This window comes from Magnolia sinica, chromosome 3, assembly GCF_029962835.1.
Source record: "Magnolia sinica isolate HGM2019 chromosome 3, MsV1, whole genome shotgun sequence".
Lineage (NCBI taxonomy): Eukaryota > Viridiplantae > Streptophyta > Magnoliopsida > Magnoliales > Magnoliaceae > Magnolia > Magnolia sinica.
The window spans coordinates 104,310,930-104,327,216 of NC_080575.1; positions in this window are offsets into that span (position 1 = coordinate 104,310,930).

Here is a 16,287-nt window from a genome sequence, read left to right on the forward strand (position 1 = left end):
GGGCTCAACAAATACAAAATTTTGGTTAGGACCAGCCCTAACAGTTCCAAATCCAGACCTAAACCAACACTAGACCTGGCCTATGATAGCCCTACCAAAGTGTTAATTTGGTACCATAGAGGTAAACTCTTCATGGGATAATGTGGCAAGGCTAGAAAATGAAGAGAAGTAGTGATGTTTACACCCAAGGGCGGTTTGCATGTATTTGAGTGCATTCTGCTTTCAAAAGTTGTTTCCACATAGATTTGAAGTAAATAAAACGGGAAGTAAATGAAATACACCACTCTTGTGTGTTTTGAAATCTCACATTTATGTCATGACTCATTTATAATTGAAGTGAAATGCCTTTTTAGCTTTCTTTTAATTGCATGAAAGTCACATGTGTAACAAAGATGTTACTAAGCTACTAATCTACTATATATATGGCATGCTGATGATATTAGATAATAATTCAATTATCGACCTGCATCATTAAAATCACATCAATAAAATTATCTAAATTATCTAAACATTGTCCATGTAAATTAACAGTCACAAAATAATAGTGAGTTGCTTGTTTGTGATCTTTATGCTTGTGTCTCACCCAAGGTTCGAAATTTTATCATTTTTTGCTATAGTATATATTTCTATGGGCTTAGTACAATCACCCTGTCAAAAATCACATTGTATACTAATTGAAAATATTAAAGTTAATTTGGTAATCAAAATAAAGTTTTATAAATATATTACAAATTTTCAATGCATTTTAATTTTTTTGAATTCTAGTGCATTTCATTCCAACTACCAAGCACAACTAAGAATTTAGACTTACCTTGATTTTAATTGTGATTTAGATTCCATTTGCATTCCAAATATAAGATCTCCAATGAACCCTAATTTGTTTGATATATGTATCCAAATTACGAAAATACGGATGTATCTATTAAAACGATGGCGTTAAATAGTGGCTCTGAAATTTAATGTGAGATCCCAAAAAACGAAAAAACAAAATAATTTAAAAACAATATATTTCGTTCTAATAACATGTTAAGCAACCACTTTCTCTAAAAACTCGAGCCGTTAGAGGATTGTGTAATAATGTATATTAAGAGACTTTTAATACTCCAACAAGTTCATAAATTATTATTTTATAGAACTCAATAATATCAAGGTGGATAAGTCTCAAAGTGCACAATCAATCCTATTGGTTTGGTGTTGTTGTCAAGAGGCCTTCAGTCTAGCTTTGCGCGACTGAATTTTGAAAAATTGAGGGAGTTTTTTCCAACCCATGAAATGGATAAAACCCAAATATTAAGGAGATAACAAAAGACATGATGACAAAAAATATATCCATAATTTGGTCGGAAAAATCCCATGGCTAGTGATCAATAGCCTAACAGCATCACGGTCTCCCTCACCTCTACCGCTATTCGTGGAGCACGTACGCTGCACCTATGCATTAGTGGTGTTCATTGCGCACTATCATTAGGTGCACCATCATCAGATGTGTCCTATTTAGTAAACGTTTAAAAATAAATTCATGTCATCATAGTTAATCACAATTATGTATTAGAGCTTTTCGCTAACCATTAAAATGATCTTGACAACCAATAATCACCACCTCTTGTATATAATTTTAATTAAATAGAACAAGACAAACTCATTTTTAGCATTTTGCGAAGCAAGCCATGGCCTTATTCCAACTAATTGGCGCCAGCTGACCAATGACTGTGTAAATCTTTTCTTTTTTAAATGTAAAATTAAAAGGACTGCGAATTGACCACTGCTCCACGTTAAAATAAAATGCATGATATACATTATTTTAAGATTAAAGAAATGGACAACTAGAAGCTTGTTTACCAAGTGTATGAATAAAACAATCAGAACCCAGAAATTTGATTATCTTTTAATCATATCTTATTAATTATAAAATGTTAAAATCTAGAATATTAGAAACATCTCTATGCCGTTTCACTTGAGGCATGACCTTGGAGAAAAACCCAAAATGTAGAACAAGGCAAGAGATTCCATGGAGCGGAATCCTCTACAGCAACCGTTGTATGCTGCTGGTAAAACACCTGAGCTCTTTAGGGACAACCGTGTTGTTCGTGTGGCATCCGTTCCGTCCATCAGCTAATGTTTCTAATGTTCAAAGTGCAGCCTGATAATAATGCAAATCCAAACTCAGGTGGGCACCACAAGGGTTAACAAGTTTATATCATGCCTAAAATCTCTAAGTTCAAGAGGTGTGGCTCGCCTGAATGTTCTATAGGGATAATTTTTGGAGTGACTACTCAAGATGATGAGACACACCTGATGAATGGATTGGATGGAATACAAATCATTTTTGGGTCCATACAAAAACAAATGGTTTGTGTCTTCTCCCCATTTTCCACTGTGTTTTGGCCCGCTTAAGTTGTGGATGTCGCTGATTTTTGGCTACTGCATCTTAAATCGCGGGGCTCACCTGATGGACGGAGTGGATGTGACGAGCACAACAGGGTGGCCCCACGGAGCTCAGGCGTCTTACCCGCTTTGTGCAATGGATGCTATGGACCATACCATTTGATATTGTGAAACACCAAAACGGACCAGACTTATATGCGTATAAACACCTAAAATTTTTGGGGTCCTCTCTGTTTTATATGTAAATCCACCACGTCCATAAGGTGATAAAAATTATTTTAACGGTACGTATTAAATATCAGACTAATAAAAATATATAATGAACCACACCAAAGAAAACAATGTAAAAATTCTCCTAAAACCTATAAGTTCGTATGGTGTGGCCTGCATGATATTTAGATCAGGGTTATGTTATGTATTTTCATTCATCTTGGTGACTTATACCTGATTAACGGGTTTGACAGAAGATAACCACCATGGTGGCCCCCACACAAATCTAGAGTTGGCATCCCATTCATATTGTGCACTGCAGTATCTGCTACCTGACTTCCAAATATCGCCAATTCTTTATCCCTAAAAGTATTAGAATCGAGAATAGAAGCTGATGGACGGAGTGGATTTTACATAGACAACATGCTGGGCCCCACAAGCTTGGGTGTCGTACACCGTGGATAAAACGGGTTTACAGACGATCCTGGCCCTTCATAACATCAACGAAAGAGACAAACCCTGAAAACAAAAGACAGGAATTGGATAAGGACACCCTAACCTTGGTGAATCCACCCAAAATTCCAAACAGGAAGGGATCTGATGGGACCAAGATGAGCCAAATGTACGGCTCACGTCTTCTTGTTTAGATCATGTGAAGATGATCATCTACCAATCAAAGAAAATGGCCCAATCATAGGGATCCACGTAGGCTCAAGCTTACGTGGCAATTTTTCCAAGAAATGGGTTGGATACGATGCAAGAGGGAGCGGATTGCCTGTGACGACCGGCAGAGAGATATACCTGTGGGGCCCACAGATGTTGTGATAAATCCACTCTGTCCTTCGTTTTTGAAAGACCACAATAGATTCGGAGACTAAAATTCAGGCCACAAAAAATCAAACAGTGGGAACAGAAACGTCCACCGTTGAAACCTTACTGAAGCTGACCATGATGTTTATATGCCATCCTCACCATTAAAAACTTTTATTTATCATCCAACCTTTTGATAAGGTTACAAAGGGCTGAAATGGCTCAAAAAAATATCAACTTGATCCAAAAAAATAAAAATTTGACCCACAAGAAGTTTTTAATGGTCAATCACCACTGTTTCCTGCAGTATGGACCATATGAGATTTGGATCTGCTTCATTAATTGGATCTTGCCTAAAAACGAGCTTTCAAAACGGTTGGACGACATGGATGTAAGGGAAATACATAATTGTGGGCCCCACGGCATGGATGTAAGGAAAATAAATCAGGATGGGCCCACAGTCAGGGATCCCAACCAGCTCATTGGATCCGGGAATCCACCGAAGACTCGCCCCATGTTTTGGACATTACTATGGTTTTGTCAGTGGGTGTACTGAGTACGTATGGTTAGTAGTAAAGGTGCTGTATTGCCTTATTGGGGAGGGAATAGGTTTTTATTATTGTGACACCGACCACTTCCCCTTGAATGAATGAAAGGGCCCACCATGATGTATTTGTCTTATATCCACCCCATCCATCCTTTCCGCCAGCTCAGTTTAGAGCATGAGCACAAAAATGCAGTAGATCCAAATCCCAAGTGTACCACACTACATGAAACAGTGGTGATTGAATGCTCACAGTTAACTTTCTGAGGGCCACGCAAGATTAAGATCAAGAAGATATTTGTGTGGTCTCTTCATTCAAGTTCTTATGACGTTCTCAGTAGGTTGGATGGCAAATAAACGTTCCGGTGTTCCCCAAGAAGTTTTTTAACGGTGAGCATTCAATCACCACTTAAAAACGGATGGACCCCATGGATATAAGGCACATACATCACAGTGGCCCCATAGCCAGGAATGCATCCCCATCATACTGCCAGAATATTCAAGTTTTATCTTCTATCTTGCCTGGGCCAGTGTCATACTGAGAAGGGTCTCGATGCAGTGATGATCCGGTGCTCTTAAGCACTATAGTGCTCCTAGTTGCATCAGTATATTTGGACCGTCCAATTGGTTGATCTAGGTTGTACATTAGGTCCAGCACACATTTCATAGGCTCCCATTAAAAAATTACACTAACTGGATGACTTTTAACCGTCAGATCAATGGCATAAAAGTTGGATGGTGAATTATGAAATTGAAAACTTTGAGGGTCCCACTTTAGATGTATCATGAACCAACATGCTAATTTGATCATCTGATTGAATGGTGGGAATTAGTTGGACGGTTAAAAATGAAAACTATCCATGGTTCTATTTCAACAAAAAGTGACAACGGATGAGAGGTCAGGACAGTTCAACCAATCTGATTTTGGGACTGTGACCATGTGACGATGGGATCAACACTCAAGTCGGTTTATGTTGAGTTAATCTATGACAACTGTATAATTTATGAGTGCGTGCTCATCAAGCATGATACTCAGCCAGAGTACCAAGTAATTTTCCCGTCCAATCAGAGAGCGAATTGCCTGTGCCCTGGCACAGAGATATTCCTGTGCCCAGGGTTGCTTGGGTCCTACAGAGATGTTCGTGACAAATCCACTCGGTCCATATGTTTTGAAAGACCATATTAGTATAAGATTCTAAAATTTTGGTAGATCCAAAACTCCTATGGGCCATATCACATGAAACATTGGGGATTGAACGCCTGGGGATGACAGAAGTTTTGTATCGGGATGATATTGGTTTCTACAGTTTATGTGAGTGGTAATAACTCTATGAACAGTTTGGATGTGATATAAACATCATGATCAGCTCCGGGAAGGTTTTAACGGTGGACATTTCTGTTCCCACTATTTCGTTGTTGTGGCCCAAATGAGTTTTCGATCTGCCTGATTTTTTAAATGCCCATCCTATTGTGGTGTTTTAAAACAAATGGACGGAGTGGATTTGTCACGGAATCTATGAGGGCCCCACACAACCCCGACAACAGGTATATCTCTATGCCCACGGTCAGAGGCAATCCACTTCTGTCCAACCAGTAGGTTGACCCATCTATTCGTTGGAGAGTGGGACCCACGGGTAGCTTTTATTAAAAATTATTACAACGATCGGACAACTCTGTTGATGGGTTGTCCACATAGGGTACGTTGGTCGTTCGACGTTGACACTCCAATCTACAGTAACATGATACAAATTTCTATGAGTTAGATAAGCTGAACCTGGAAGTTCGACTCCTTTTCCTTCGCACATTGCTTCATGGCCCACCAACCCAACGGTGGATGTGAAGGTTTTTCTACCAGCACACTCGTTTTGTGCCATTCCAATCCACAACACGAATGCCAATATGGTGGAAGCGGATTGGGTGGTGACCCCAACACCACCCATCTAGGTATTTTGGGGATTAGGGGAACCACTATGATGTATGTGTTTTATAAAATCTAGTATGCTCTTATCGTACTGAGTAAACTCAGTTGGGCCCACCTTGAATGTATGTGGTATATCCACGCCATCCATTTGTTTTTCCATCTAACTAAAGATGTTGAGCCCAAAATTGAAGCATATCTAAAGATCAAGTGGATCATACCATAGGAAACAATCCGTTGAAACCTTACTAGTCCCCACAGTGATGTTTATTTGTCATCCAACCTGATGGTAAGATCATACAGACATGGATGAATGGAAAACACAAATTGATGCAGGGAAGGACGTGAGGTCGAGCACCGTCTTCCTCAAGAGATAATTATTCCGAATCCACGGAACTTATCTGAACTTTCACAGAGACTTCTCGAATCCACAAGGAAAGAAAGCGGGAAAGAAATTAGAATCAAACTACGACTAAAACTCCTAGAATTCGCGACTTACTATAAATAGTAAACTTACTATTTATAGTGTAACGCCCTAAAGATTTCGGACATCACTTATACTTTGCGAAAGCCAATATCCCGATTACTTTCACGTTGGCCATTTGAGCATGTATAGAATTATACTAAACAACGTACCATACTCCAAGTTTAATATGATTAAAGAAGATGTATAAATCAAAACATATATATCGTGAAGTTTCTTCCAGAGTATGGGTCCATGGTTGGGTTTAATAAATATTGATACAATTCCAAAAAAATAAACAAAATGTGCTAATATAACATTCAACTACGCCTGTATTTCTAGCTCTCCCTATCTAGAGGTACATGGCCTACATCGGCCCATTTGAAAGCTGGAAATAGGAAAGCTCTTCCTCATCATCCATGAATGTCTACTCTAGTGCATCGACATCAATGGTACCGACATCTATGCTAGCGTCTGATTAGTGTTTTAAAACGTCGTCCCAGAGTGGGAGTGAGTAATCAACTCAGTGGTTTCATAAAGCAAAAGTTACACATGTTATCAAGTCAATCAATGCAGTAATAATAATTCAATGTAAACCAATCACTTCCTAACTACTCTTGTAGTTTATGAAATGATGCATGCTCTCACCAATCAACACTCCTTCAACACGCGACTCCAACCACCTGTTTTGCACATGCCAACACTTCCTCAACATGCAACTTCAACGTCTGTTTTGCCACATTTTAAACTAATGAAATGCAGTGCATGATCATGTTAGTCGGGTGATTAATTATGCATATTCATCCAGCATTTTGGGGAAGCTCGGATACCTCCCTTTTAGTCATTGGTCTTAACGAAATTACTAGACGTGGGACGACCATGGCGGTCCTACGCCTGTAATCCCTGATCCGTCTAGGTTCATCACTCCCAGCTGAATACATACGAAAGGCAAGTTGTAAACGTAATGCTCGCGGTCACTACGAGAAAGCTCGTCAACCCAGCGTAAGCCGATAGCACGGACACGGTGTCCCATACCACCATGTCTGACTCGCGAGTCTTGAAGATCGCGATGGTAATGGAGTCTCGAGGATCGCGATGCTAATAGTTAATAGTAGACCTTTGCGAATGGTAAGGTGAATATATACAGGATTAGTTGGTTCTTTGGACAATTTTAGTTGATACGGGCGAACATTGGCGTAACTGGCATGGAGTATGTAAGCACCCGGCATAATCCAGCCACTGTCGATCATCCATGTTCGACCCGGATCAATCGAACATGTCTGGGGTGGACAACCTAATTTGGTCAACCCATATCCGGGAATTTGCCAACTAACTAGAGTACTCTTATAGTCCTACTTTTTAATTTAATGAAGTCAACAAGCATTAAAGATGATTAGATTTACATTCAATCATCAAAATCAGTAATCTACTCGTTCAGGCATTTCATCGAACATATAAGCATCGTTATACTACAACTTGCAATTTATTGGGCAAAAATCGAAATACTCCTAAGGGCCTATTTGGACTCGCTGATAAGGGTGTATTATACTGTATCCAATTACTTTTCATGTATATAGTCGATTAATTTCATAATACATCCAAATCAACATGCCATAAATCAATGTTTGGATAGGACGTATTGTTCGAGCAAGTATACAGATTCTTCCTCCGATCAATGTTTGGATATGAAGTATAAGTTTGCATATTGTATATACGTATAATATTGATAGCACTTGTACGACGGTGGCTATTTTTAAGTTCTCAAAATGAGAACCTAGGTGGGGCCCACTGTCATGTTTGTGAATAATCTTACCCATCCATCCGTTTTGTGGTTTCATTTTAGTACATGTTACCGAAATTGAACCGTATCAAAAGCGGGCGTGAGTGTAATACAGGATAATTATACGTCCACAGTTGAAATAGGGATGGAGCCACGGAAGTTTTGATTCATGCTAATATTTTTTTTTTCAATTCATCCCAATTGGAATGACGTTATTAACGGTATGGATGGCATCTTTGATGGACGAGGAGGATTATTCACAAACATGACAGTGGGCCCCACCTGAATTACCAACACAGGAACTTCATGTGAAGGCGTATGAAGGAAATTCGAACGCATGGTAGAGTAAAGTTGATTCTCGATTTTCTGTGTGGGTCCCTCAATGAGATCCGCACTCATCCACACCGTCCATCTATTAGGACCTAACAGCAAATCGATTCCTGTTCGATCAGAATTTTGTCCGTATACACCCCATCAACGAGGGGCCTCTTGCACTCCAAGAGGGCCATGCAACTTTGAACCTGAATCAGCTCATAATTACAAGGTAGATGCATATTGCAGTATGATCAGGAAGGGAGATATTCGTACCTGATCTGGTGGACGATTGCCCAATTTGCCACGATCTAACGTTGTAAGAAATGTATTTTCCGACTGTATTTTGAAATCAGATATTCGAAAGCAAACCTTCTCAGCTGAATGGCAACATGTAGAAGGTCGGAGATGATCTAAAGCGCTCTCGGAGTAGAAATATTAGGTCCTCCTCGGACCCTCTGCAACAGACTCCGCCTCTATCGCACGCGAATACAGCATCTTGAATAGGCTGTACTGAAGGAAACAGAATCGTCTGACAATACACTGTTGTCGTTTGAATTTTTTGAAGAAAAGATGTATTCGCGCGCATGGTGTTCCACGGATCTTAACTCCAAATCAAACACTGTATAATGTATTTTAACCCTTTAATACAATCCAATACAATACACCCTTATATGCGAATCCAAACAGGCCCTAAATCATCATGCACATACTACATTAGCAATCATAAATCATTAACTGGAATAGTAGCATTAATAAATCGCAACCTAAGCGCTTATAGTCCACACCTCAAGAGGGGATTTCCAATATTTGAGTTCCTAGGATTGAAAATTTGAGAGAAATCACTAATTCTTAATGTAAAGGAATAAAGTATTGTTAATCACAAGTAAAGTGAGTATAAGTTGTGAAATCAAAAGGTTGAAGGTAAGTCCTACCTCCAGTTGCAAGCGGCGGTAGGTTTGGCGAAGGAATTAGTGAGTTAAAGGGTTTGATCGATAAGCTACTAACCCCCAAGCACAAGGTCCTTCCATCTCTTTCACAATCTTTCTTCTTCTTTCTCTCTTCTTCTCTTTCTCTTTTCCTTTCTCTCTTTCTCTCATAAGGTATGAAATTCATATGGTAGCAAAAGAGGCCCCCAAATGCCTTATTTATAGCACTAGATTTGGTGCATATGGCCCTTTATTCATTATATTAACCCTTGAGGGGGTTGTTTCTAACATTTGGGGCCCACTATGGGGTGTAGGGGTTAATGTACAACGTGTGATAGTTAGTCATAATGATGATCTACGTACGGATATGATTGGCCCACCATTTGAATGCATTGATCGACGGATATGATTAGAAGTCTGTTCAACAGTTATCGATGATCGATCAGGACCGCAGCTTTACGGATACGTTTGGAGAAATATCTTTAGTCGATATTCTGATTTTGGCTATGAACCGACGGTCCGAAAGTTACAACTTTGCGAAAGAGTAATGAGTTAGTTTCACGTAAGTTTCAAATTTTTATATAAGGTGTTTGCACAACCCAAACACTCACATTATGAGTCCAAGTTGAATAATTTAAGATGCGATCTCAGCTCGATGTTCCATGATGGACGTCAAGCCCACTAAGACGAACATATTTCTATAGTCTCGGGTTTAGTGGCCCACTAACGAACAATTTAGAGCTTGTTTGGATAATTGAGGTATTTCCTAATTGGACTGGGTATCAAGATTTCTTAAGCATAATGATTGGGGTTTGGATTATATAAGTTTATAGTGTAGCCTATTTGTAACTAGCGGAAATAATGATTTGAACGTAATCACCCTAAACCGTTAGTTCTTAGGTTAAAATGATACTGGGTCAGTTTGGTTTGTTAATTAAAATTCAACCCCTAATTGTCTCGACTTCGGGTAAATTTTTAATTTAGTTGTGATCATTTTGATTAGTCAGTGATAGGTCGACTAGATTTGAGCCCTATATGAATAAATCACGAGACTAAACTCGATACTTAAGTGATTAGGCGGATTCGTTGACTTTATACGGTTGATTAATGAAATTTGTACTGTTCTTTATTGGTACTGCCCGTGTATAGGCTCACCACGAGCATTAAGGGTCGGTTAGTGACAATGCGAGCTAATTATAGCGAAAAATTTTCATGGGTTTTTGGAATTCTAAACAGTGAAAATCTATGACGTTACATATAGACGGTCCTGATGTCTACTAGTACGCAAGGTTTTCTGCCAAAAATAGTAAGTGTCCTATTCAACTTCACCAACTTGTTCTCCTAATTTTTCTAAGCTCTTTTCACATTGGGCGCAACTCCTATCCATGTCATCCATCCGTTTTTCCATCTAATTTAAGGGGTTGAGCGCAAAATAAAAGTTTATCCAAAGATTAAGTGGATCATACCATAGGAAACGATCAAAATAATGACTTTCACCATTGAAACCTTTTTAGGCCCCCACAATGATGTTTATTTGTCATCTAACCTGTTAGTAAGATCATACAAACATGGATGAACGGGAAACACAAATATAAACTTGCTCCAAAACTTTTGTGGCCCCCAAGAAAATTTCTACTGTAGAAGTCAACAGCTTCCTGTAGTGTGGTCCATTTGAACATTGTATGTTGAACATTATATATGCTTTATTTTTGGGCTCAAGTCCTAAAATTATTTGGGAAAATGGATGGACGTTAAATCATGGTGGACCTCACAGAGTCTACTCACTTCCAAATCCGCTTCCGTGTTTTATATCCAAGTTGTCCATCCGTTTAACGCATGAGATCAACGGTGGGGTAACGATACCACCGTTGAAACCTTTCTAGGGCCCCCTGTAACATCCAACTCGTTGATAAGGTTGCACACATATATGAAAGGTTCGTTGCCTGCAACAAGTTTTTAGTGGTGGGCGTTCAATCACCGTTGTTTGTTATGGTGTGGTCCACTTAAGCTTTTCATCTGCTTTATTTTCTAGGGGTCATGAGTCCTAAAATGATCTGGCGAAATGGATGGATGAGGTGGATAAAACACATGTATCTCCATGGGCCCTGGTGGTATTCTGCTCACCATTCAATCCGCTTTTCAATACAGCATGCTTGTGCTTGATCAGTGCTCTCCATGAGGTGAACCACACTGTTTAGATCTTGTAGCCTGAAAATCTGGATCTTTAACTCCTCATCAGGGCCACAATGAACATAACAAATGGACGGCTAGAAAATAATTTTCTAGCCATCAGTCTGTTCAGAAGATTAATAAATAAAAAGGTGTGGCCCACCCTATGAAAAGCTTTGTCCTCACACGTTTGCTTGTATGTGGAATGGAGCGGTTTACGCTCGTGTAGCTTAGCAAACATCTATCTATCAACCCACGCAAGAAAAAACACCATCTCATTCTCACGCAAAGAACACTCAGCAAAAGACTCCTGTGATATTGTTTGCCACCATTTTTTTAAAATGGTGGTGACTCTTCAAACCCACACATGGCTTCGTTTCAAGGCAATCCAGACCGTTCATGTTGCTGACCCAACGGTGAATGGAGGAGAAAAAACAAAACAAAACCGCTAAGAAAATGGCCTTCAAAGCAATGATACGAAACAGGAACGTCTAAGAACTTGGTGGAAAGGATGGGGCCCACCAATTCTGATTGGGCCCAGGTAGGGCACTATATGGGCCTAGTCAGACATGAGTATGCCTGAGCAAGCCCACAATATTTTTAGGCCTAATATGATACATTCATGACTATAACTGTCCCATAGATGTGAAAATCAGGCCTGTGCCAGATGAGGGCCTAAGATCAGATCCAATACTGACCCATGGGCTAGAAAGTCCACTTCCAAACCGTTAATTTACCTGGCCCAAGTGCGGCTTGGATATGGGCTGGAACAGCCTCAATTAAAAATCAGGTCATACAGACTCAAACTGAATTATCCTGTATTTAGAGCCAGGCTTGACAAAAAAAGCCCAATAATGGCTTGTGTTGGCGCAACAAAATGGGACCCTCTGGCCTGGCCCATTTACAGTTCGTGTGTGTGTGTGTGTCCAACCACTTGGACCGTACAATCACTTGGTGGATTGGAGACTACCTTAGTATTTATGTGAAATCCATACTGATCATCATACGAATCACCCCATGTTATGACTAAGGCCAAAAGCCTAGCTTCATTAGTGATTCATGTAGACTCCACGATTATAAACAGTATATAGGGCAACGACCACCCTCCAAACTATTTCCTCTGGTGTAGCCAAACCGAATCATGAATGGGCCTGATTTTTAGGCCCCAAACTGAATTTTTGGTGTGTCACCTGATGGTTGGAGCAGATTGCATATAATTGTCACAGTGGACCCTATAAAAATCAAGAGTGGACATGATCTCTATCACAACTATTTAGGTTGGTGAGTGTGTGTGTGTGTGTAGAGTCATGCTCCCCTGCGCACCTACGCACGTGCGCACCTTTACACATGTGCCATGGGCGTCTAATCTGAATGGTCCATGTGATGCAGAATCCCATAAAACCCCATATGACAAATTTTCACCCTGATCTAATATTCTGGTGGGCCATAGCAAAGAGAAATGCAAATCAAGGGAGGAAACTATTTTCATTTTTCATGGCCCATCAAAGCTTTAGATCAAAGTAAAACTTGGGCCCGGGGGGTTTCAGGAGGTGCTGCTTCACATGCACGGTTCAGATTTTGGATCCACATCACGCATGGTGGGTTCTCAAAAAAGTTCGTACGTAGTACCTACGAACTGGTTCTCAGGTGAGCATTTCCGTGTGTGTGTGTGTGTGTATATATATATATATATATATATATATATATATATATATATATATATATATATATATATATATAGATAGATAGAGAGAGAGAGAGAGAGAGAGAGAGAGAGAGAGACTCAGCTGCGCAACTGTTCACACGTCCTTACATGAACCTTGCTATCAACAGTTAGACAAGGCAGACGATTTGAAGGTGCTCTTATGCACGAGTTTGAAAGAACGAATCTCCTTATCCGGCACACTTCTTCTCCGTATTTTCTAACTCTCCGAAGGATGCGGCATATACCTTTCACATGAAGTTCTTTTACTAGAATACTAGGTGGGTGCCACCAAGATATTAGTGATAAATCCACGCTGTCCATATACTTTTAAAAATAATTTTATAGTATGAAACCAATACTGAGGTAGATCAAAATCTCAAGTGGGCCACATAGTATTGATTGAACTCTCACCATTAAAAACTTCCTAGGGCTACCAAATTTTTGGATCAAGCTGATATTTGTTTTTTGCCATCATCCAGGTCTATATGACCTAATCTACAAGTTGGATATCAAATAAATATCACAGTGGGCCCTTAAAAAAATTTTAACGGTGAGAATCATTATCGCAGCTACTTCCTGTAGTGTGGTCCACTTAAGATTTGGATCTGCCTCAATTTTGGGATAATGCCCTGTAATGATATGAAAAAATGGATGGATGGTGTGGATAAAACCCATACATCATGTGACCACTCAAAGATCCTGCTCATTCATAACTCGAGACCAATGGAGTCAGGACGTGATCCGTGCGGATTTCAGGAGAAGATATTTGGAGAGATTATTTTAGAGCATAAATCAAAGAACAAGGCAGATCCAAAGTTCTGTGGAGTCCTTGAGTTCCATGTGAACTGGTGCCCTGCTGAGCATTCAGCTATTCTGCTAATTAATGTATATATATAGAGAGCAATGCTCACACACAAGACATCAAACTAACTTTTGATTCAGGTAGGCCACACCAAAAGTACAATAGAGGGAGAGATGTCAACCTTTGATTTTTACAAAACCTACAATCATAAGTAAATAAAATCAACTCCAACCATTAGATGTCATACCAAAGGTTAGACGTAGAACTAAAAAATCATGACCATACTTGATTTAAGTGTGCCTCATCAAAGGAATTATTTTGGAAGTTAAGTCTTTTTTACACATTATTTCCAATTGTATGGTCCACTTGAACCATGGATGGAGTTGATTTTTCGATTCATAGGTCTAATATGGGTTGACACACATGATGGTCAAGGTAGATTTTACATTAACACCACGGCAGGGTCCACCCAAGCCAAGGATCATTCTCAAAAGACTTCTTGAAAGGGTAAGGTGAAGCAAACGCACAGTCTTGCAACATTAATTAGCATTAATTAATCAAAATTAAGGGTGTTTATTCTATTTAAGAGAAAAATTTCGCATTAAATGCCCAACTAGTTGGACCAAAACGCATTGTCTAACTAGTTGTGTGTGAGCATTTCTCATATATATATATATATATATATATATATATATATATATATATATATATATATATATATATATATATATATACACATCACACATTTAATGGTCCAAGTGAATCTTGTATATACGTCATGATGGGCCCGTTAAAAAAAAAAAAAATTTTAAGGTAGGTGTTTATCGTCAACCTGTTCCAAAAAAGGGTGATATTTCCAGAAGGGTGGGGGAGGTGTGTTCAGGTCATACTGTAGCACCATTAGCTATAGTCCAGCTATATGATAACTACCGAAGTGCATGTCACATCTAGCCCTTTCATATCCAGCTCACTTTTAAAAAGGTTTTGGCTCACCCTGACACTTAAAACAAAAAACTGAGCCCCAGACCAAAATTTTGATTGGGCCCAGACTCAATCCAACCTGGCAGCCTGAAAGTTTGACAACATCCCTAATTCATTCTTGATTTTCATAATCTATTTGATTTATTAAGTGGGCCACGCATGCACAAATAAATAAACACTTTAGAGGAATGAAACCAAAGTCTATATTATTGGAATGGCATATTAGTAGTAGGATATACCACCTTCACATAAGGTTGGGTTGGAGTAGCCTGGGGTGGGCCTGTCAGGCTAAAATAACTCAATTCCAAGGCATTTAAAAATTGATTGGACCATGCACAAAAGGCCCAAGCCCAGACGATAGGCTAAGCTAGTAGGTCCGAGCCCAGCCCAACGGTCGGTTGAGCGTGTTGGGTCAGATCGGGCTGCACAGCATATTGCCACCCTAAGTAAGGCTTGATGCCCTTGAGAGTTGGTCAGGGTCTAAGTTCTACACTGGCATAAACTATGCATGAACACAAGCCATGAGAGGAACGTGCACCAGATCAATTCCAAAACTCAGGGCTAACCAGTACTAAGGTAGGGCCAATCCATAGAAAATATTGTAAAATCATCTTTAAAACGTCTAAATTCATGAGATGTTGCTGGTATGAGTTTTGAAATGACTATTGTATTTGATGTCTTAAATCTTGTCAAATACAGATTCTGTCGATGCCATCAATAGTCTGTTCGATGTCACCTTCGATGGCATCGAATAGTGCTCGATCCCATCGAGATTTTTTGGATTTTCTCCAGTTGGTTGCCGACTTATCTGGGCACTTTTTTCGATGTCATTGATGGATGTTTGATTGAACCTTCAATGACAACGAAATTGAATCGATGCAATCGAGATTTTATGGAAAATCGGGTTTTGTCTTTGGTTGTTAGTTCGATGCCGTCGACCCATCTTTGATACGCTCGAAAAATAAGTTTCGATGACATTGAACATTTTGCACAAAATTTTGTGGATCCACCGGATCTGCGAAATTTGTTTGGGATTCTCCCATAGGCTATAAATATGGCTGTAAATGGGATTGGGATGAATTCCAATGGTTTATAAATAGTTCTAGGGTTTCAAAGGTGTGGAGCAATGGTGAGATTTAAGGTTGTTCGATTCGAGTAAGCCTTCTCTCTTTCTAATTTCTGCTTTTATAGTGAATTTCTGTTGTTTTGTGCCATAGTTTTTTCCCGAAAGAGTTTTTCACGTTAAATCGTTATGTTTTTCTTCCTTTTGTGTGATGCT